Here is a 23398-nt window from a genome sequence, read left to right as displayed (position 1 = left end):
GAGCACAGAAGGAGCGGAGAGCAGAGCACAGAAGGAGCGGAGAGCAGAGCACAGAAGGAGCGGAGAGCAGAGCACAAAAGGAGCGGAGAGCAGAGCACAAAGAGCAAGGCAGAAAAAGCGGAGAGCAGAGCACAAAGAGCAAGGCAGAAAAAGCAGAGAGCAGAGCACAAAGAGCAAGGCAGAAAAAGCAGAGAGCAGAGCACAAAGAGCAAGGCAGAAAAAGCAGAGAGCAAGGCAGAAGGAGCAGAGCACAAAGAGCAAGGCAGAAGGAGCAGAGAGCAGAGCACAAAGAGCAAGGCAGAAGGAGCAGAGAGCAGAGCACAAAGAGCAAGGCAGAAGGAGCAGAAAACAAAGAGCAAGGCAGAAGGAGCAGAAAACAAAGAGCAAGGCAGAAGGAGCAGAGAGCAGAAAACAAAGAGCACAAAGAGCAAGGCAGAAGAAGCAGAGCGCAGAGCAAGGCAAAATCAGCAGAGAACAGAGAGGAGAAAGCAGAAAACAGCAGAAAAAAAGGAGAAAATAAAAAGCAGAAAAGACAATAAAGAGCAAAGAGCAGAAAACAAAGCAGAGAATAAAGAGCAAAGAGCAGAAACAGATTAAAGAGCAAAGCAAAGAGCTGAAAGCAGAAAGCAAAGTTAAGCAAAGGGCAAATGGCAAGGCAAAGAGCAGAAAACAAAGAACAAAGGGCAAAGCACAAACTGGGAAGCAGACAATTAGGCAGAGAGGAAAGAGCAAACAAAGATTAAAGCAATGAGCAAAGCAAAAAATGCAAACCAGGATAGCACAAAGCAAAGAATAAAGAGCAAAGAGCAAAGCACAAAACTAAAGTACAGGTAGAGTGGAAGACTAAAAAGTAAAGACTAAAGACAGAAAAGTAGAGAAAAACAGGGGCAAAGCAAAGACAAACAGGAAGAACATAGAGGAAAGAGGAAATGAGACACAAAGAAATAACAAAAGTAAGAAAAAGATTTTTCTTTTTTAAAAAAAAAGAAACAGAGGACAGATGAGGACCAAGATTAAAATATAGAGGATAACAAAAAAATTCTGTCTTCCTCTTATTTTAAAAGCAGAAAGGACCAAGAGCAAAGGGGAAAACAGCAAGAGCAAATGTGTGGCGCAGATACTTCAAATAAGACAACAGAAACAAACAACAAAGACATCTTTGTGTCTGCTTTCAAATAAACTCAGGCATCTTTATCATCTTTATTATCTTTATTGCTCAAAAAATTCAAAACAATCTCTTTATTACAGCATCATGAGCAAATCTTCGCCTTCCATCACCACAAAACCAGCAGCCTTCCCTTCCCCCTACCAGAACTCAGCATCTGCACCAGCACAACAAAGTTACATTTCAGTTACACAATCCATTACAAAGCAACAGACAAAACATCACAAACAAGCCCACACTCTGCATCAGCTGCACATACTCTTCAGCATACACCCCTACAATCTCACCACTACCACTCACATCCACCTGCACATATTCTACCTTCCTACAGTAAAAAGCAAGCACCACAGGTTTTTTAGACAGCCCCCAGTAACAGGGTTACCGAGTGCCTCCAAAAACCATCCTGCCTAGAAAAACCCCAGCCCCAAGCCAAAACTCTGCAGCAATATTGGTGATGATCATCACCTCGCAGAGTGGCCGGGACCAGGGAAAATAAAACCCAGCCAGGGGGAAAAAAAAAAAATCCCCCAGCTGGGTTTTTTTTTTTAAATAGTTTAAAAATTCTAAATGCTAACTCCACCCTAGAGGAAAATAAAATAAACACACATGCATACAAAGTTAGACACACTCATACAAAGTTAGACACATTCAATACCCAGCCCACCCAACAACCACACAACTGCCCACTCACTCCCACCATCACTACTAATAAGATAACCACCACCTTCCATCACTTTTTTAAACACAACACTGTATCAGCACGAATAAGAACTCCCCAAAATGCCCACACCAATCAAGACAATTTAATTTTTTTTTTTTTAAACAATACTTTTACACCTTACTGAAACCCCTCAAAGTTTCATGGATACATTACTCTGCTCTGGCCACAACCATTACCACACCCACAAACAAGGCAGCTCCAACCACAGACACATACACACAGACACTGAAAGAAAAATGGCAGTACAGAAGATGCTGCCAGCCAGAAAGCCCTATGAGGCCACAACCACATGGCTCTGATGCTCTGGGCGAGCCCAGAAAAGAGTCAAACGCCACTGCCCGTGACAGAAAGGGCCCAGCAAAGCCAGGCAGATCAATGCAGAAGAGGCCAGCAAGAAAGACCTAAGGATGTGACAACACAGGGAAGAAAACCCTGAAAGGAGGCCAGGAAGACGCAAAACAAGGGCGGCCTCAGAAGAAGAGCGGCCAACAAGGCCTCGATGAGGACCACGGAGATGACCGACCACAAACGGCCATGATGCAAAGACGGAGCAACGGATGGCCCCTTCTAGCTGGCTGCACAGAACAAGACGCCATCCATTAGCAAGACACTGATGAGTCAGGCCAGCCAAAAGACAACGGATGCCTACCTCACTAGCGCTGCACAGTGTGGGCTGTGCTCCTAGAGCACAAAAGAGCAGAGCAACATCAAGACCTGAGCAAAAGATAGCACAGCTACAACACACACCACATAGACTACACAACAACACAGACACAGGCTGGAGCTGCCCTGCCTAGCACACCCTCACCTTCTGCCATGCACACCCCACCGCCTCTGCCTCACACACAGCACTCATCCAGAAGAGCCCTCCATGCTGTACTCACTGTCAGCACACACACGCAGTCAAGGCACACCAACACCCAGGGCCCCTCAACTTAGCTTCTGCAGTGCTCTGGGTCACCATCCATCCTCAAGAGGCATCTGCAATGGCAGCCGCATCCTCTCCGATCTTCCTCCAGTCACCACATTCACCTTCATCACCTGCCAAAACAGAGCACAAGTGGTCACCCCCAGGCCAGGCAGCTCCAGCCTCATCTTCAAGAACACCCTCCACACCAAAGCCCCACTGGCACTGCACTCACCTGCACTGTACCAATCCCAGACTCCAACATTGTGGCTGGGGGGACACCCATGGCACCTGCAAAAAAACAAAACAAAATTTCTCCTCTGCCAGGCAACACTCACCAACCCCACAACACCCACCACCAGGCAACATTTCAGGCCATCACTACTCTCCCCTGCACACTACCATAGCTAAAACCCACAGCCAAGGCAGCTCCAGCCCCAAACAGACACACACAAATATCAGACACAGACATGAAGGAAAGCCCTACACAAAAAGAACTATTCCGACGCATAAGACGCTGCCAGTCAGAAAGCCCTATGAGGCCACAACCGCATGGCTCTGATGCTCTGGGCGAGCCCAGAAAAGAGTCAAACGCCACTGCCCGTGACAGAAAGGGCCCAGCAAAGCCAGGCAGATCAATGCAGAAGAGGCCAGCAAGAAAGACCTAAGGATGTGACAACACAGGGAAGAAAACCCTGAAAGGAGGCCAGGAAGACGCAAAACAAGGGCGGCCTCAGAAGAAGAGCGGCCAACAAGGCCTCGATGAGGACCACGGAGATGACCAACCACAAACGGCCATGATGCAAAGACGGAGCAACGGATGGCCCCTTTTAGCTGGCTGCACAGAACAAGACGCCATCCATTGGCACAAAGCTGATGAGTCAGACCAAGCAAAAGACAACAGATGCCTACCGCACCAGTGCTGCTCAGTGTGGGCTGTGCTCCTTGAGCACGAGGAACAAGAGCAACATCAAGACCTGAGCAAAAGATAGCACAGCTACAACACACACCACAGACTACACAACAACACAGACACAGGCTGGAGCTGCCCTGCCTAGCACACCCTCACCTTCTGCCATGCACACCCCACCGCCTCTGCCTCACACACAGCACTCATCCAGAAGAGCCCTCCATGCTGTACTCACTGTCAGCACACACACGCAGTCAAGGCACACCAACACCCAGGGCCCCTCAACTTAGCTTCTGCAGTGCTCTGGGTCACCATCCATCCTCAAGAGGCATCTGCAATGGCAGCCGCATCCTCTCCGATCTTCCTCCAGTCACCACATTCACCTTCATCACCTGCCAAAACAGAGCACAAGTGGTCACCCCCAGGCCAGTCAGCTTCAGCCTCATCTGCAAGAGCACCCACCACCAAAGCGCCATGGGCGCTCCACTCACCTGCACTGCACCAATCCCAGACTCCAACATTGTGCTTGGGGGGACACCCGCAGCACCTGGGAAAAACAAAACAAAATGACTCTTCTGCCAGGCAATACTCACCAACCCTGCAACACCCATCAGGAATCTGCTCACCTGACATCCTCAGCCATGCCTGGGAAAGGCCCACGCAGTACCTGAAAAAGCAGAGCAAAAACCATCACCAACAGGCAGCCCACCACTACCCACCGCACAAGAAACCTCTGACCCAACAAGCACCTCCTCTCACCTGCTCAGGCTCTTGTCAGCACTCAACTTCTCTCCACAACTTCCTGCAAAACCTGCAAACACAAACAGCAAGCACTCAGGTCACACCTGCAAAACCACAGCCCATCCACATCAAGCATTTACTCCCACACCTTCACCTGCTCTGCTCACCCATCCCAACTGCCATGCTACAGGTCACCACACCAAGGCCTGTCATGCACCTGTAAAACCAGAACAGCAGTGGGCAATGGGGACAGCACCAACAAGACAACAGCCCTATGCTAGGCTCTGCTTCCACTCTCAGACTGACACTCACCTTGCTGTGCTCCTCCCGCACGCAAGTGACCCACTCTCCATGTTGCTCCACACCTACAAGCACAAAGCAAAAATTAACCAGGGAACCGCTGACCACAAGACTCTGCTTCCAGCAACAAATCTCTAGCTCACCTTCCTGGGGCATGAACCTTTCTTCCTCCATCTCCCTCAGGCACTCCAACTGCTGCGCCACATCTACAAAAAAAAAAAAAACCACACACATCACACAACATAAAGTGGAGCACACAGGTGCTGACCAATCACCATTCCATCACTACTCTCCTCTGCACACTACCATAACCAAAACCCACAGCCAAGGCAGCTCCAGCCCCAGACAGACACACACAAATATCAGACACAGACATGAAGGAAAGCCCTACACAAAAAGAACTATTCCGACGCATAAGATGCTGCCAGCCAGAAAGCCCTATGAGGCCACAACCACATGGCTCTGATGCTCTGGGCAAGCCCAGAAGAGAGTCAAAAGCCACTGCCCATGACAGAAAGGACCCAGCAAAGCCAGGCAGATCGATGCAAAAGAGGCCAGCAAGAAAGACCTAAGGATGTGACAACGCAGGGAAGAAAACCCTGAAAGGAGGCCAGGAAGACACAAAATGAGCGGCCTCAGAAGAAGAGCTGCTGCCAAGGTCTCGATGAGAACCACAGAGATGACCAGCCACAAACAGCCACAATGCAAAGACAGAGTGACAGACAGCTCCTTTTAGCTGGCTGCACAGAACAAGACACCATCCATTGGCACAGGGCTGATGAGTTAGGCTAGCCAAAAGACAACAGATGCCTACCGCACCAGTGCTGCACAGTGTGGGCCGTGCTCCTTGAGCACGAGGAACAAGAACATCATCAAGACCTGAGCAAAAGATAGCACAGCCACAACACACACCACATAGACTACACAACACAGACACAGGCTGGAGCTGCCCCGCCTAGAACACCCTCACCTTCTGCCATGCACACCCCATCACCTCTGCCTCACACAAAGCATTCATCCAGAACAGCCCTCCACTCTACACTCACTGTCAGTGCACACATACACACAGTCAAGACATACCAACACCCAGGGCCCCTCAACTTAGCTTCTGCAGTGCTCTGGGTCACCATCTGTCTTCAAGACACATTCTCAATGACAGCCGCATCCTCTCTGATCTTCCTCCGGTCACCACATTCACCTTCATCACCTGCCAAAATGGAGCGCAAGTGGTCACCCCCAGGCCAGTCAGCTCCAGCCTCGTCTGCAAGAGCACTCTACATCAAAACCCCATGGGCACTCTTCTCACCTGCGCTGTGCCAATTCCCAACTCCAATATTGTGCCCAGAGGGAGCCCGCAGCACCTGCAAAAAACAAAATAACAAAGTGACTCTTCTGCTAGGCAGTGCTCACCAGCCCTACAACGCCCAACACCAGTCTGCTCACCTGAAATCCTCAATCATGCCTGGGAAAGGCCCACGCAGTACCTGAAAAAGCAGAGCTAAAGCTGTCACCAACAGGCAGCCCAGCACCACCCATGGCACAATAAACCTCTGACCCAACAAGCACCTCCTCTCACCTGCTCAGGCTCTTGTCAGCACTCAACTTCTCCTCTCCACAACTTCCTGCAAAACCTGCAAACACAAACAGAAAGCAAGCACTCAGGTCACACCTGCAAAACCACAGCCCATCCACATCAAGCATTTGCTCCCACATCTTTACCTGCTCTGCATGCCCATCCTGACTGCCATGGCCCACAGGCCACCACGCCAAGGCCTGCCACCCACCTGTAAAACCAGAACAGCAGTGGGCAATGGGGACAGCACCAACGAGACAACAGGCCCATGCTAGGCTCTGCTTCCACTCTCAGACTGACACTCACCTTGCCGTGCTCCTCCTGCACACGAGCGACCCACTCTCCACGTTGTTCCACACCTACAAACACAAAGCAAAAATTAACCAGGGAACCGCTGACCACAAGACTCTGCTTCCAGCAACAAATCTCTAGCTCACCTTCCTAGTGCATGACCCTTTCTTCCTCCATCTCCCTCGGGCCCGCTGGGAATGCTGCACCACATCTACAAAAATAACATAAGGTGGAGCACACAGAAGCTCACTAATCACCATTCCAGTTCATCACTGCCACACTCTGCACATTACCACTGCTAACACCCACAGGCAAAGCAGCTCCAGCCCCAAACAGACAGACAGACACACACAAATATCAGACACAAACATGGAGGAGAGTCCTACGCAAAGAGAACTATTCTTATGCATAAGAAACTGCCGGCCAGAAAGCCGTACGATGCCACAACCATGCAGCTCTGATGCTTTGGACAAGCCCAGAAGAGAGTCAAACGCCACCGCCCGTGACGGAAAGGGGCTGGCAAAGTCAAGAATATCGATGCAGAAGAGCCTGGCAAGAAAGACCTGAGGCCGTGACAACACAGGGAAGAAAACCCTGAAAGAACACCATAAACACATGGAAGAAGAATGGCCAAGAGGATCTCAAAGATGGCTGCAAAGATGACCAGCAACAAACAGCTACGATGCAAAGCCAGTCCAACAGACTGCCACTTCTAGCTGGCTGCACAAAACAAGACGCCATCCATTAGCAAGACACTGATGAGTCAGGCCAGCCAAAAGACAACGGATGCCTACCTCACTAGCGCTGCACAGTGTGGGCTGTGCTCCTAGAGCACAAAAGAGCAGAGCAACATCAAGACCTGAGCAAAAGATAGCACAGCTACAACACACACCACATAGACTACACAACAACACAGACACAGGCTGGAGCTGCCCTGCCTAGCACACCCTCACCTTCTGCCATGCACACCCCACCGCCTCTGCCTCACACACAGCACTCATCCAGAAGAGCCCTCCATGCTGTACTCACTGTCAGCACACACACGCAGTCAAGGCACACCAACACCCAGGGCCCCTCAACTTAGCTTCTGCAGTGCTCTGGGTCAACATCCATCCTCAAGAGGCATCCTCAATGGCACCTGCATTCTCTCTGATCTTCCTGCAGTCACCTCATTTGCCATCGTCACCTGCCAAACCAGAGCACGAGCGGTCACCCCCGGGACGGTCAGCTCCAGCTTCGTCCACAAGAGCTCCCTCCATCAAAGCCCCACGGGCGCTCCGCTCGCCTGCTCCGTGCGGATTTCAAACTCAGACATTGGGGCTGGGGGGATGCCCGTGGCACCTGGAAAACCAAAGCAAAGTTTCACTGTGGCCAGGCAGCACTGACCGGCCCTAGAACAACTGAAACGCCATTCTGATCACCCATTCTACCTTACCTGAAATCCTCAAACATTCCTGGAAAAGGCCCACACACTACATGAAAAAGCAAAGCATACAGCCCCAAAAGCCAGGGTAGAAGTCAGAAGCAAAGCCACCAAAGACCATGTGCCAGTGACTTCAGGGCCATGAACATAAGAAAGGAGCTGGCAAGCAACACTGCCCATTGTTCCTCCTGCTCCACAGAAGTCCAGCACTTAATTCACTCTCAGTGCTGAGGCTTGGTGAGGAAAAGAGCTGAGCTCGTTAGCTGTGTGTAGGTTAGTTTCTGAGCCCTCGGGGCACATGGGCTTACTCAGTTGCATTTGGAGTCCAATGACGTGACTTCTTTTCTCATCATACTGCACTTAAAGGGTGGGAGGGTGCTTCCATCCCTCTTCAGATAAAGTCGGGACTCTTCCGCGAGTCTACATACCACAAAAATCCCACACAGTTTCTCCCTGAACAGGGCTGACAGTATTTCTGAGGAGCAGCAAATCATCTACCAAGTGAGCCAAAAACCAGACTAGCTGATGACACTGATACCTCACACACATCCCAATTACTGCAGATACTTAAAAAAACAGACACCACACACACACACACACACGCCACAAGGATATAAATATAGAAGAAAAAGTTTTCCCAGGACCTCTGCTGTGTGCTCTTGTCTGCAGTCTCAGACAGGGACAAACAATTCTTCAATTCCGATCATCTTCAAAGAGTCCAGTGATGAAGCTGTGTCCCTTCCACAGTAAACACAAAAACACCAGAAAACAATACTGACAAGTAACAGAACATAAAACTGGGCATTCACAAGCCCTCTTCCACCCCTGCACACCCCACACTGAGACACTAACCCCCCCAAAAAAATGCCTGCTACAAGCAGTTCTTTGGCACACTCACAACTCCAGCTTGAGTCCTTCCCTTGCTCTTACATTAAAGATAGGTCTTTGCTTCTCTAAAGACAGCAATAAATCTTCCTTGGTAGCTTTACTTCCTCAAATGCTGTTATTTGCCAAGGCAATTCCAGAGCACTACTCCCATAGAAGAACAAAAGCAGAATGAACTCTCTAGCCAGGGACCCTGGGTTTATGTAACCCAAGCCCCACCCACTCTCCTACCCACAAACCCTGGGAAGGGGAGGGGCAAACCAATGGCACCCATAAATACATAGGGCTAGGCAGAAGCAAGGTTTTTTCCTCCCCTCAGTATCTAGAATGGAGAGCACAAAAAGGATAAACAGACCTCTTCAATGAAACAAACCATCTACTTTGTTACTGGGACTTCATATACTATATCCATAATATCAGCAGGTATGTTATCTTTTTACCCTAACTAGCACTAGCTTTTGCATTAAAAACTAGAAATCAGTTCTGCTTATGCTTAAGAATAAAGCTACAACATTCCACATAACCTATAAAGGGCACACTATACCACAGTCCTCTAATTGGTTCAAGCCTGCAGATAGTACAGCTGTTCTAGCAGGGCAGCATTTCCTGTAGCATACCAAGGTATCAAAATAAACTCCTGGAACAAGCCTGCTGCTGTAATGTGAGTACTTCCTAAGAGGGATGTTTCCTATATAGTACCTAGAGTAATTAGAAAAAGGAGTCAGTGGGCAGAATGGGTAGATCTCCAGGGGAACATCACCCCTGTTTCTCTAAATGAATGAGACATACAAGACAAGAACGGTGCTAACAAGACTGCAGAACCACCACAGGGCTCTAGGGCACAAAAAAGGCTTCCAGAAGGGGTTCTGAAGCCACTATATGGTTCCTAAAGCTTTAAAGGGCCAAAACAGAGCTTGAGAACAAAAGAAATGCTGAAAGAATAGTCCAGAGTAAAATAAAGGACTTCCTCAGAGCTCTACAAGACCAACAGAGACCTATGCAGAACAGCAAAGCTCTAAAGAGGAATCCAGAACAGATTAGACATCTCTTATGGAAACTAGAGAGCAACTAAAAGAAGCCAAAAGAGAACAACCAAGGTCTCCCAAAGAGTCCAGAGGAAAACAGGGGTACTGAGGCAGCTGAATGATGAAAAGAGCACTATAGGGCATAAGAAAGGCCTCGGAAAGAGTTCTGAGAACACTGCAGACATCCTAAGGAGCTAAAAAGCCAAAAGACAACTATAGGGAACAAAGAAGGCAAAAAAGGTAGTCTAGAACACACTAGAGAGCTTCTAGGGGGAATCAATGGCCAAGAAATCAAAATAAGGTAACAAGACAGACCTCCAGAGGTGCTCTGAGGGGACAGAACGGGTACTATGGAATGGGGATGGCAAACATAGCACTTGAGAAAACAACAAAGAACTTGGGAGGGGTTCTGATAAGAATACACAGGCCCTAAGGAGACTCAAAGACCATAACACAGCTCTTGGGCACAACCAAGGTCTCCAGAGGAATTCTGGGGGAACAAGAAGGGTCCAAAAGGGTCTATATAGACAAGATCCAGCTCTGGGGCAGCAGGAAGACTGAAACAGTAGTCGAGAGCATACTAGGGGGGTGCTAAGGGGTCTACATGGCCAAAACATGACTCTGGGGAACAAGGAAGACATCTGGAGGGCTTCTGAAGAGACTAGAGTTCCAAAGGGGGCTCTGGGGCCAGAGGACAGCTCTGGGGCACAAAGAAGGCTGAAAGATATTCCAGAGTACACTGGAAGGATCCCAAAGGGTCTGGAGGGCCAAGAGAGGCCTGTGGGTGGAAACAAAAAGGCCAAAGGAGGGAGCCAGAGCAGAACAGAGGGCTGCGAAAGGGGCTGGAGGGCCAACAGAAGGCTCCAGGGCATGAAGAAGGGCTCCACAGGGATTCTGAGGGGACTACAAGGGTCCTAAGGGGTCTTGAGGTCCAAGAAACAGCTCTGGGAAACAAGGCCCAAAGAGTAGTCGGGAACACACTAGAGGGGTCCTAGGGGCACTAGATGGGCCAAAAAGTAAAAAGGGGGAGCAAGGAAGATGTGCGGAGGTGGTCTGAGGGGACAAGAGAGGTTGTGCAGGGTGTGGAGGGCCAGAAGACAGCTCTGGGGCACAGAAGAAAGCTGAAATGTAGTCCCGAGTGCACAAGGGGGATGCTAAGGGGAGCAGAGGGAAAGAAAAAGGTGGAAGGAGGGGGCCAGAGCAGAACAGAGGGCTGCGAAAGGGGCTGGAGGGCCAACAGAGGGCTGCAGGGCATGAAGAAGGGCTCCACAGGGATTCTGAGGGGACTACCAGGGTCCTAAGGGGTCTCGAGTTGCAAGAGACAGCTCTGGGAAACAAGGAAGGCCCAAAGAGGAGTCGGGAACACACTAAAGGGGTCCTAGGGGAACTAGATGGGCAAAGAGTAAAAACCGGGGAGCAAGGAAGACCTGCGGAGGTGGTCTGAGGGGACAAGAGAGGTTGTGCAGGGTGTGGAGGGCCAGAAAACAGCTCTGGGGCACAGAAGAAAGCTGAAAAGGTATTCCCAAGTGCACAAGGGGGGGACTAATTGTCTGGAGGGCCAAGAGAGGCCTGTGGGTGGAAACGAAAAGGCCAAAGGAGGGGGCCAGAGCAGAACAGAGGGCTGCTAAAGGGGCTGGAGGGCCAACAGAGGGCTGCAGGGCATGAAGAAGGGCTCCGGAGGGATTCTGAGGGGACTACCAGGGTGCTAAGGAGTCTACATGGCCAAAACATGACTCTGGGGTACAAGGAAGACATCTGGAGGGCTTCTGAGGAGACTAGAGGGTTGTGAAGGGGGCTGGGGAGGCAGAGGACAGCTCTGGGGCACAACAAGCACCCCAGGAGGGGTTCTGAGCACACCAGAGGGCTCCGAAGGGCACTAGATGACCAAGAATTCCAAACAGGGTAACAAGAGGGACCTGCAGAGGTGCTCTGAGGGCACAGGAGGGGTCCTATGGGAAGTGGAGGGCCAAAAGAGGGCTCCAGGACACAACAAAGACCTCAGGAGGGGTTCTGAGCAGACTAGATGGGTCCTAAGGGGACTCGAGGGCTACAAGACACCTTTGGGGCAGGGCAGAGGCCTTCGGAAGGGTTCCGAGGGGACTGGAGTAGTCCTAAGGGGTCTAGACGGCCAAGAGAGGCCTGTGGGTGGAAACTAAAAGGCCGAAGGAGGGGGCCAGAGCAGAACAGAGGGCTGCTAAAGGGGCTGGAGGGCCAATAGAGGGCTGCAGGGAATGAAGAAGGGATCCACAGGGATCCCTGTAATCTTGCAGGTTCTAGACAGAAACAAGGACTTCTTCAGGGACAAGAGAACAAACGCAGTGCCTTGGAGTACCCTTAAAATCAAATAGGTAGGTCCTGAGGCAAATAGGGAGCAGATGGCTGAGTCCTGGGGAGACAAGGGGGAAAACTGAAGATTCTGGGGCATTTAACTCACCCGCCATAATCTTCCTGCTTGGACACTGTCTCTTACCTCTGAGAAGTTGGCCTTTGCTTTCATTCCACAGGCAGCTGTCAGCTGTTGTGTAGTCCTGGCAGACAAGTTGGGGACCACTGCCCAGGCAGTCGTGACCCGCAACACCACATGCTCAGAACAGTTCTCAGGAAGTCATGCAGATTCATAACCTGTAGGGCAAAAGCAAATATCTCTTAAGCACAGTTTTCATTTCATCATAGGAGCAATTTTTCCCTCTCTTCTCTACTGTACTGCATCTAACAACACACCTTCCTCATCACCATTTTCCCCCATTACTTCTACTCCTCTCAGTTGCCCCTGTTGCATCTCAGTTGCATCTTAGTCCTCTAAAGTAGCTGTTTCTCATCCACATGTACTTTCATGCCCTGTCACCGATTCCCCTTCCTGTTTGTCCTATAGCAAGCAGCCGAGACACCCTGACCTAGTGCTTAGCCGCACACCCCTTTTTATCTGGCCAGCAGCTCAAATAGAGCAGAGGGCAGCAAGAAGGGTGGATCTGAACATAGTAGACCTGGGCACTGAGCAACACAGAAGCAGCAGCAAGGCATCAAAGAGATCGCATCTTTGTAAAGAAAATACTTATAGTTCCAGGTCCTTAGAGGCAACTGGGGATTCTCTGTACCTGTGCCCAGGGCTCCTGCAGGCTCTTTCCACCCAGTTAAAGGTACCTGAACACGGTGACCTTGGGAGGCTGTGACGTGGTGTCCCTAGGGCTGCTGCGGGGTGCCTGTGGCTGTTCCAGGGGTGCTCAGGCTGTTTTAGGGTCCTTGGAGAGAAACACTGCTGGTCACTTTTCCTTGAGGACTTTCTCTTGTGCTGCATAACAGGACAGCTCTGCACCGAGCCCTCCCAGCATCACCGCTCCTCATAGCTGATGCCTAACTGGCCCCAATCCTGAGCAAAGCTATGACTATCAGGAGCCTGTACAGCCCCTCACACTTCCCCTTGCCCTCCCCATTGCCAAGAGGAACAGCCCCAGCCCCTGGGGACAACCCTGCCTGGTCACACCAGAGATGCAAAACACTTCCTGACCTGTATGAGGGAAAAATACAGAAATTCCACTGTCCCCGATGACCTATGGGGACTCTCACGTGAGCAGCACATGTCCAGTAAGGACCAGACACAGCAGGCCACTGCTGCAGGGCGGAAAAGGCGCAGGCACCTGGAACTACAGCTGCTGGCCTGCCACAGAGCACAACGCGGAGGGCTGCTGGGAATCCCGCTGACAGAGAACTGCACCTCCTGCCACCTCGAGAGGCACTACATGGTCTCCCAGAAGGCCAATATAGGGAGACTACACCTCCCGGCATGCCCTACAGAGTAAAATGGCCACCGGGAAAACCATTGCTAAAAGACTATGCCTCCCAGCATGCCGTGCAGGCTAAAATGGCCGCCCGGAAGCCCAGTGCCGGGAGACTACTGCTCCCGGCATGCCGCGCAAAGCAACATGGCCGCCCGGAAGCCCAGTGACAGAAGACTACTGCTCCCGGCATGCCCTGCAGAGCAAAATGGCCACCGGGAAAACCATTGCCAAAAGACTATATCTCCCAGCATGCCGTGCAGGTTAAAATGGCCGCCCGGAAGCCCAGTGCCGGAAGACTACTGCTCCCGGCATGCCGCGCAAAGCAACATGGCCGCCCGGAGGCCCAGTCCCGGAAGACTACTACTCCCGGCATGCCGCGCAAAGCAACATGGCCGCCCGGAGGCCCAGTGCCGGAAGACTACTGCTCCCGGCATGCTGCGCAAAGCAACATGGCCGCCCGGAAGCCCAGTGCCGGAAGACTACTGCTCCCGGCATGCCTCGCAAAGCAACATGGCCGCCCGGAAGCCAAGTGCCGGAAGACTACTGCTCCCGGCATGCCGCGCAAAGCAACATGGCCGCCCGGAAGCCAAGTGCCGGAAGACTACTGCTCCCGGCATGCCGCGCAAAGCAACATGGCCGCCCGGGGCCCAGTGCCGGAAGACTACTGCTCCCGGCATGCCGCGCAAAGCAACATGGCCGCCCGGAAGCCCAGTGTCGGAAGACTACTGCTCCCGGCATGCCGGGTGTGTGGGTGTGGGTGTGGATGTGTGCGCGCGCGCGCAGCGCCTCGTGAGATTTGACCCTCTGGCGATTCCGTTTCGACCCTCCCCTATTCCCCCCCTCCGCCTGCCCTCGGGACCCGGATACCGCCGCAAAGTCGGGAGCGCGGCCCCGCAATCCCCAACACCAGCCCCGGACTCCCACGACACCCCCGCGACCGGCCCCGGGTCAGTTCCAACACTGCCCCTGCCTGCCCCCCCCCCCCCCCGCAATTCTCCCCAGGGATTCTCTTGGGATCCCTCCTCCCGCTCCCGGACACGCTCCCGGTCTGATCCAGGACCGCCCCCCCCCCCCCAGCTCTTCCGACCGCACAATAAACCCCACCACAGCCCCGGCGCACCCCCTTCCTACCCCCCCGCACCACCAAAGCCCTGGCGTACACTCTCCCTCCCCACTCTCCGTGGCCCCAGTGCACTGCTCTTCCCCACTGCGTCCTCGGCCGGCCCCCACTGCCCCGGTGCACCCTGGTTGTGCCACGTTGCCCGGGACACTCCCGTCCGCCGGGACCCCCTGCACATGGGGGAGCCGCAGCCCCGAGCGCGGACACCATTGCCCTGCTCACCTCCTCCGCAGTGCAGCCACCGTGCTGGTCCCAGCGGGCGGTGCTCGGTGGCAGCTCCATTGTCCCAGACCGGCCCCAGCGCAGGCTTCCCCCAACTGCAGCCTCAACCCTGGTGCACACCCACTGTTGCCATCAGCCCCACCTGGGGCTCATCCTGCCCCCCCAGCCCCACCTGGGGCTCGTCCCAGCCCTAGGGCCCACAGCTGCAGCCCATCAGGAACTGGGGAGGGGAAATGGCTATCAGCCCCATCACAGATAGCTGGGGCTCCCAGGGTAGCAGAGGCACCCCCAACTCCTGAGAGCAGGTTGCTGAAACCTGAAGGGAGACCCCTGGGGTGTACAGAGAGGAAAAGGAAGTATTCAGGGGACAAGAGAACAAATCCAGAGCTGTGGGTGCAACAAAAGTAAAAAAAGGCAATGATAGAGCAAACAGTGACTCTGGGCGCACCAAAAGGCAAAGGGAGGGCCCTGGGGCACACCAAGAAGCACCCAGAAAACTCTGGGACAGGGGAGAAAGCTAAACGGAGAACTTTGAGGCATGCTGCAAAGCAAACACGGGGCCCCGGGGCACACTGAAAGGCACACAGGGGGCTTGGGGGCAACCCAAAATGTGAATTGAGGGCTCCTGAGGGCATCAGAGGGCAAACACAGGGCTCTGGGGCAAACCAAAATACAAACGAATGGCCCTGGTGCACACAGAAGGGGCCATAAGGCACATCACACGGCTCGAAGTGGCTGATGGGACGGTGCCTGCAGGCTCCCCCCATCCCCACAGAAACTATCTCCCAGCTCCAGGCACACAGGCCTCATCCCCAGACACACAAGGGACATGGTGAAGTGCTGAAAGCAAATCCGGAAGCAGCCTGGGGACCTCAAGCAGCCCTGGAGGGGCCCTGGCTGCCCCCAGGATGATGAGAAACGCCACCAACACCACCCCAAGGTCCAGGCAATGCAAGGGAAATTCCCCACCGCCCTGCGAACAGCACTGGGTTCCCTGGGAACCGCAGGGACACCAAAGTACGAGGGACTTGGGGACCAGCTCCCAGCAGCACACACAATGTGTAACCTCCTCCCCTGAGCATTATCTTCAGGCAAAGCGATGGCAGGAACCACAGACATGAGTGTAAAGAATAAAGCAACTGTTTATTGTTTTACTGAACAGAAACAACACCTGGGCGTGAGTCTGCCATGCTTCCCCTTATCCTGTGACACCCGAAGAGTCATGACCACACCAGCGTTCATCCATCTGTCAGGGAAGGGTCAGCTCCTGCTGCTGCCCCTGACGTGGCAGGTTTCTGAGTAGTCAACAACCTACCCCCTCTGCTCTTTCCTTCAGGGATAGGATCCAGCTCTGAGAGTTGAGAGGAAAATGCCTGATCTCGCCTGCCTGTGCTTCTGCCCTACCCCAGACTAGAGCCCTGCAGGACACTTTCACAGTGCTCAGCTCACCCATCGCATCGCCAGTCTCGGTGTGATGGGCCTGCTCCGCATGAAACCCAGACCTCAGGTCAGCGTGCAGAGCTGAATACTGGGTACAGGGGAAGGTTACAAACCTCAAAGGAGGGTTTGCAGCCTGCTGCTTAGGCTTCAGGGCTTACAGTTTATTATCCAAGGATTTAGCCCTTTTCGTTTATCAGTAAGCTGTAACCCCTAAGTGACAAACTGCAAATCTTGGAATGCAAATGGTTGCCAAAGCTTTAAAATTTAGGGATGAGGTTGGATTTTAAATTCTGCGCCCTGATTCCTAAATGAGCAAACTGTAAACTCTGACTGATAAAGACTGAGCCCCACAAAATGAAGTAATACACTGTAGCGAATGATGGCATGGACTCAAGAAGTGGTGCATCTTGAGACATTTATTGTTTGCTTCTAAGCATATTTATACTAAGAAGTTAGCTGCTTCAGTGGTTTCACAGATACACTTTGCTAAGCCAATCATCATGCAGATTATGTCACAGGTAGCCAATCATTACACTGATCACACATGCAGCCATCATGTCTTGTACCTTGCTACTTGTTTAGAAAAGCTGTCTTGCTCTTAACCTTGGTTCCCACTGGCTTCTGCTAGTTTATCTGTACTTTCTCAGGATGTATCATTCCCAGCTGCACCAGTGTCCTTGGGTATGTTTGTCTGAGGCTCCTGTTGCTTGCTACTTGCAACTTTCCACCAGTTTAACCCTGTCATGACCCTCCACAATACACCATAACCCCTGAGTGACAGACCCTCAACAACAAACTAAACAATAAACCTTAAGTGAAAAACTTCAAACCCTCAGCTTTAAGCAAGAAACACCAAAGCACCCATGAGCATGAGAACAGTACAGAGAAGCCAAGGGGTTTTGCCCACAGTTTAAGAAGTTTCCCCTTCATTTAGAAAGGCAGCAGAACAGGAAGACATGCACCAAAATCACGTGACAGTTGCTGTTTATAGGCTTGGTTTTAGCCACCGTTCAAATGTGAGCATGTGCAAGAATCATGCCACTGGACTGTACTAAGCTGCACTTCCACTGAACCTACCTGAAACAATGCAAGCACTAATTCATCTGTGTTACAGACAATTACGTTTTTGGTCCTCTCAGCTCCATGGGCAAACATCCACAGCCAATGACACCAGTAACCACCTAGGGCAAAACCAGCTTCCACCTCCTAGCCCTGCTCACATACAGTGCAGCCCCAGGACTTAGCTGTGTCAACGCTGCAAGTCAGAGCTCATCCTCCATGGCCAGCCGCAGATCTCCACAGAGCTTCCAGCTGTGTCAACACTCCTTCGACTGCTGGACTATGCTTCAGCACCTGCAAAGCAGCCAGAACAGTTACTGAGAGGCACAGCCCTCCTAAAACTACTCCCTAGTCCAAGGCCCATAATTGTTTCCACAATTATGACTGACCCTCTGTGCTGCTTCACTCACCCTCTCTGGCTCCATTTCATCGCAGGGATGTCACAGCAACCCTCACATACAGTCAGGCTCGGTCAGTCACCTGACCACCTCCAGCCTTTGGTAGATGATACTCCTCAGAGAAACTGCCGCTCACAGACACCCTCAGAAAGCACTGTCCAGCCAAGGCAGGATAAAAACTAAGACCTCCAAAAACTCCAAACTCTGGAGAGAGTGAGCTAATGGGAAACTGACTCTGGCCAGGACAGTGACAGGAGGAGGATTTTGCTTCACTCGCTCAGGCTGCCTAGTGAACAACACAAGTGGCCCAAGTCAGACAGATACTGCTGGAAAGCCCTACGACATAACAGTGTGCCAGAAAGCAGAGTCGAGCACAGGCTCCTGGAAGAGCAGCAGAGCAAGACTGATGTAGGGAAGACACCAGCTTGCATAAATGCAGACCTGACAGAAAAGCGGGCTCGATGCCAGCGTCGCGACCACGACTCGAGCTGCGCCGCGCAGCAGCCCTGTCTGCGCACAGGCGGACAAGACGCAGTAACTGCAGGCTGCGCTGACGAGTAGGACAGACAACAGCAGCTCCAGACCGCCCTACCACGAGCACCTGTCTTAACACCCGAGTACTCGGAGCCTCTGCTGCTCTCTGCCTCCGTGACACCTTCCTTCCCCAGGAGCCTCTTCACTGCCTACTATGTCCCCCACCACATCTCTGGCCCATTAGTGCCCTCCCACTGCACATCCACAGCCCTCTGCACGTAGAGTCCCTGCAGAGGTGTCTCACGTAACCCGAGCCAGGCAGATCAATGGGACCCACTGGTCACTGCTGGCACTGGACCGAGTGACAGGGAAAGAAAGAGAACGGTGGCAAGCTGGACAGAGGGACAGGGAGCGGAACCAGATGGATCCCGTCAGCCCGGAACAGCTCTCACCACACTCCAGCACCACTTGCCCGCCGAGCGCACAGAGCGCTCTGCACACCGCTGTGCCCAAAGTCCACTTGCGGGCCTGCTTGCCTGTTTCCCTACAGCTCCAGGGTGCCTGCGTCTGCCAGAGCGAGGGTGCGCACACAGGTCCAGACTGGGAAGGAACCTTGTGTTCAGTGACGGTATTTCACTGCTCCTTGCGCCTTAGCCCCTTTCATTGGCTTGACCCCAAATTCTCTCAGCCCTTAACAACTTCAGTATGTTCACGGCACCTAGTTTTTCCACACGCTCCAATCTTCTGTGCTCCTTCCTGTCTTGCTCGAAAACCCTCCCAGACCCCGTCTGTACTTACGTGCTTCCTTAAAACAGTATCACCAAAATCAACAAAATGGGCTGAGCTGCTCCTCTTCAAGTTGCCGGCCCTCAGAACATTAGCCTGCAAATGAATCAAACCACCAAGGTCACTGGGAGAGTCTCGTTTTGGAGCTTTTTTTCCCCCCAAAAGCTGTAATGATGGTCCCCCAACCCGGGCAAACGCAGATCCTCCCTTAAGCACTGTAACAGTTTTTATTCTGGGGTCCCGAGTTGCTGTTGCGACATTAAGCAACAAAGCAAGGCAGAGACAGGTGGGGTCACAGCTTACCCATCTAGCCACGAAAATTCTTATTTGAGGCCTCGCTGCTTATTCCAGGTAAATGGACCAAAATAAAGCTCCAAAGAGGCAGGCGAGGCTTCAAACGGGCCTTGGGGCCCTGCTAGCAACAGCAATGCCGTAGCGACTGGGCTACCGGTCGCTATTCCTCTCCTCCTTTGCTGGTCCGTGAATTGTGGCTTATTACTCACAAGTCCGGTAAGGACCCTGCCGACCCTCCTACAGCCGAAGACTCCTCGTCAGGACCAGGCAGAGAACCTTTCCCCTGGCATTTGGATTCTCCTGGCCGCTCTTGACGCATGATAACTTACAAAGGTCTGGGGGTGGTAGCCTGTAGTTCTTCACGGCAGCATACAGTCGTTCCCCGATGTTCTGAACGCCTAGGATTAACACAGTTTATAAATACAAAAACACTACCACTATAGGGTGTAAAGCCAAGCTAAAATTTCTGCAAGCAAAGAAAACCTCTTTGTGTCTGACAGAACGAGCCATGTGCATCAGCGCCTATAGCTCAAGGCTAGCAACCCTTCCTGGGCAATGTTCTTTTGGCAGGCTGCGTACCTGAACTCCTCCGTCTCGCCTAAGAGTCTCCGTTGGGACATGACATAACTTTGCCAGCCAGCACTTGTTGATGGAGGCATAGTAAAATCCATCATCCTACAAAAGTATAAAGCAAAGCACAAAACAAAAAAAACATTCAAAGCTCTGCAGGAAATCATAAGAATTCAAAGTTGTTTCTAAGCACAAAAGCGGATCTAATACACACACACACAAGCAAGGTAAACGAGAATACGCAAGCCACAAATACCGCTTCCCCCAATCCCCTGTTTTGGGAGCTATGACAACAGTCAGGTTTGCTGTGAAAGGGAAGTTGGACTAAGTAGCCGCTAGAGATCAATCTTTCAGAAACCTTCTGTGTCCACATTTTTGGCACAACCGTGCTCTGTCAATTCAGACCCGCACAAGAAGACCCACTTCTTGTAACGTTTGCACAGTAACCCCCCCACCCCGCTCGTTAAGATTAGTGCCCCCTGTGCCACTTGGATAGATGATACTCCGCTGTCTCTTTGCTTCCCTGACATTAGCTACTACAGAGGGAATTGAGCAGATGGGATTGCCTCAGTGCTCTCAAAGGGAAAAGCCTCAAAGACAGTTACAGCCCAGATGGCTGCTAAACAGTCTTTCTTGCGGCCGGAGAATTTCTGTTGTGGCCCCAAAGGGGATGTGAGGATTAATTAACCTGGGGGCGCGCTAACCAAGCCTTCCTGAAAGCGATCTCTTAATTTTACAATTCGGACACTTCTGTCTCTCTGTCTCTTCAGAGACTCTGACCACTTGACCACCATTCCCCCAAGATAACAGTTTGCTGTCTTGTAGCTCTTAAAGTATGATGCCTTGTATACACATAAAGTCACACGCGCAGAAATATACGTACGTAGCATACTTTTCGTAATGCATACAGACCTTCAGACCTTATATGTTGGTGATCTATTATTCCGATCACTATTAATGGTGATCTTTCCTCACCAGGAGGAACGTGCTTTCCCTTTTTGGACGATGGAGACAGCTCTCAGTTGGTTCTGTTTGATTTCATTACTTCAGCTTGCTTACGTTTTTCTGGTCTCTTCAACTTCAGCCATGGCAATCAATCTAAAAATTAAATATGACATCTTTCCCTTTCTACATATGCACGTACGATAACGAAACAAAACAGAAACAACCAAAGCAAAACTAAAGCAGATACAGTGAACAATATCCATGGGGTGGGAACGGGTTACTTAGTCCTCAGTGCTGCCTTCGGGAGGCCGAAATAACTAACAGTCATTATCAAGAGTTACCCTAGTTACCCATGCCAGAACACCTCCTACTGTCGCAGTTTCGGGTGCTATCAAGGGTCCGCTAAACTGCATTCTTGCTTCCTTCTTTCATCCCGTCCCTTCGGTATTAATCACCAAAAAACTGCTTGTCCAGCTTTTCTCTTCGTCAGCATTTGCTATCATTGGTTCCATCTCTGTAACAAAGAGAGAAACTTGCATTTTATTTGCCATGAAACACTTCGATTTATGCATGTTCTTTTTCTCTTTACCGCGTTCTTTTTTTTTTCTTTCCTTTTCCTCAAAGGAAAGGTCTCAATATAGCACTTTGCATCATACTTGACAGGGTAAACAGTTTGGAAAAACTACATACAGCGATTAGGGCTAGGTTATTAGACAGGCAGGCACATCACCTAATACTTACCTACGCCATCTTCCATGAAACCTGATTTTTATTCTGCTTCGGTATTATTGTTACTGTTCAGTATCCTTTCTCAAACCCTCGTATACACACGCTTAACTGACAAGCCTCTCAGTCTTTAGCCACGCAGAAGAATGATAACGCTTGATTTGTCTGTCTCTGTTTCAAACCTATTACCTTTTTGATACAGCTCCTAGATTCCTCTTACGCTCGGATGCTGGCCTCACAGGTGATGACCAAAATGAACACCTGGATCACTAGGTCTAGCTGCTTCTCTTCAAGATGTCCCCCTTTGGTGGACTACCCTGCCAAACAAAGAGGGGATTGTTGCTTGTTGAAACTTTACACATAGTCCATAACCTGCTATGCATCATTTCTAGTCCCTTCTGCTTTCCCAACACTTTCGGTAATTAAAGATGGGAATTAATAGCACCCATTGTCCTATAGGCTGGAGTAAGACATTTCTCCTGCTCTGAGGAGGTGCCTAAAAGCCGTGCTGTTTTCTCTAGCATCGCTGGGGCTTCCCATAGCCCATCAATGTTCTCTTAGGCTTTTCCCGAGACTTTTATTTTTTTAGGGTATTCCTTAGCCTGCAATTTTATGTTAATGTTCTCCTTAAGCATTGCACACAGCACGATTATCCCAGACCAGCCACGTCTTGCACGCACAGAGGGTTCTGAGAGGCAGCTCATAAGAAAAGACAGAAAAATCTGCTTGTCACCTGTGCACCCACCTGTCAACATTCTTCACCAAGAAGTGCTGTAAATTCCCTTTTCTCTAAAGTGGGACCGAGTCAAGGGGGAGACACAGATCACAGCCCCATATTTATTAGAACACCTCGCTGCTGGGGGCACTGGGTCTGGGAGTGGTTTTAGGATTGTTTGGGGCTTTGGGACCGAGTTTAGGGGGAAGGTCTGGAGTCAGTGACAATGTTGCGGTGGGGTTTGGAGGCATTTGGGGGTCTGTGGGGGCAGGATTTGTGGGTGGTTTAATGGCTTGGGGGGGGCTGGTTGCAGAAAGGGTGGGAATCTGCAGGGCCCTCAAGGCGGGGGTGCCATCCCAGATGTGCACTGAGTGCATAGGGGTGCTGCATGTGGCTGTCAGCATTGCAGGAGGATCCATGAGCTTGCAGAGAATGCCAGAAGAGGCAGCAGGGAACTCACCAAGGGCTCCATATCCTCCTGGAAAGAGCTGTGAAGGACCCCGTATCCCAGACAAGAGGAGGTGTCAGGCCGCTGTGCCACTGCTGGAGACATGCAGACCCCTATGCAGAAGATGGGTGCCCGGGGAGACGTCAGAGGCAATGGAGGACCCATTGCCGCATACTGCACTGGGGAAGCTCAGCGGGGCTTTCAATCATTTGGTGCCCAGGTTGGCTGGGGCCCACAGTCTGCACCTGGGGGTGGAGGAGGCCTCCGGGTGCCTGGGAGTGTCATTCTTCTATCCCTCTTCTTGCTCACCTAGCCACAATTCTCAAGCAAATAACCAGGGGCTGCACTAATCGTACCTGACTCAAATTGACATTCAGCCTGCTTGGTCCAGAGCTTCTAAACCTCCTTGTGACTTACCAGCACTCTCGGGCATGCCTGCTGCAACAGAAGCCATGCCATAACCCTGCTCCGGGGCCTGCCTGCC

At 51.5% G+C, this 23398-nt stretch overlaps 1 long non-coding RNA gene across 5 annotated transcripts; it reads right to left on the bottom strand.

Moving 5' to 3' along the window:
- Window positions 1-16183: 16183 nt before the first annotated feature.
- On the bottom strand, window positions 16184-23398 carry LOC106487775 (uncharacterized). 5 transcript variants are annotated; one of them, XR_010886515.1, is made up of 6 exons: window positions 22927-23398; window positions 21941-22068; window positions 20993-21539; window positions 20090-20185; window positions 17969-19908; window positions 16184-17852 (listed from the first exon to the last, which is right to left on the bottom strand). It is a non-coding gene; the product is annotated as an uncharacterized lncRNA (long non-coding RNA). The 5 variants fall into 5 exon arrangements; XR_010886514.1 differs by having other exon boundaries at window positions 16184-18242; window positions 19229-19908; XR_010886512.1 differs by having other exon boundaries at window positions 16184-19908; window positions 20993-21178; window positions 21367-21539.

This window comes from Apteryx mantelli, chromosome 29 (assembly GCF_036417845.1).
Source record: "Apteryx mantelli isolate bAptMan1 chromosome 29, bAptMan1.hap1, whole genome shotgun sequence".
Taxonomy (NCBI): Eukaryota; Metazoa; Chordata; class Aves; order Apterygiformes; family Apterygidae; genus Apteryx; species Apteryx mantelli.
This window is presented reverse-complemented; position numbering and strand designations above follow the sequence as displayed.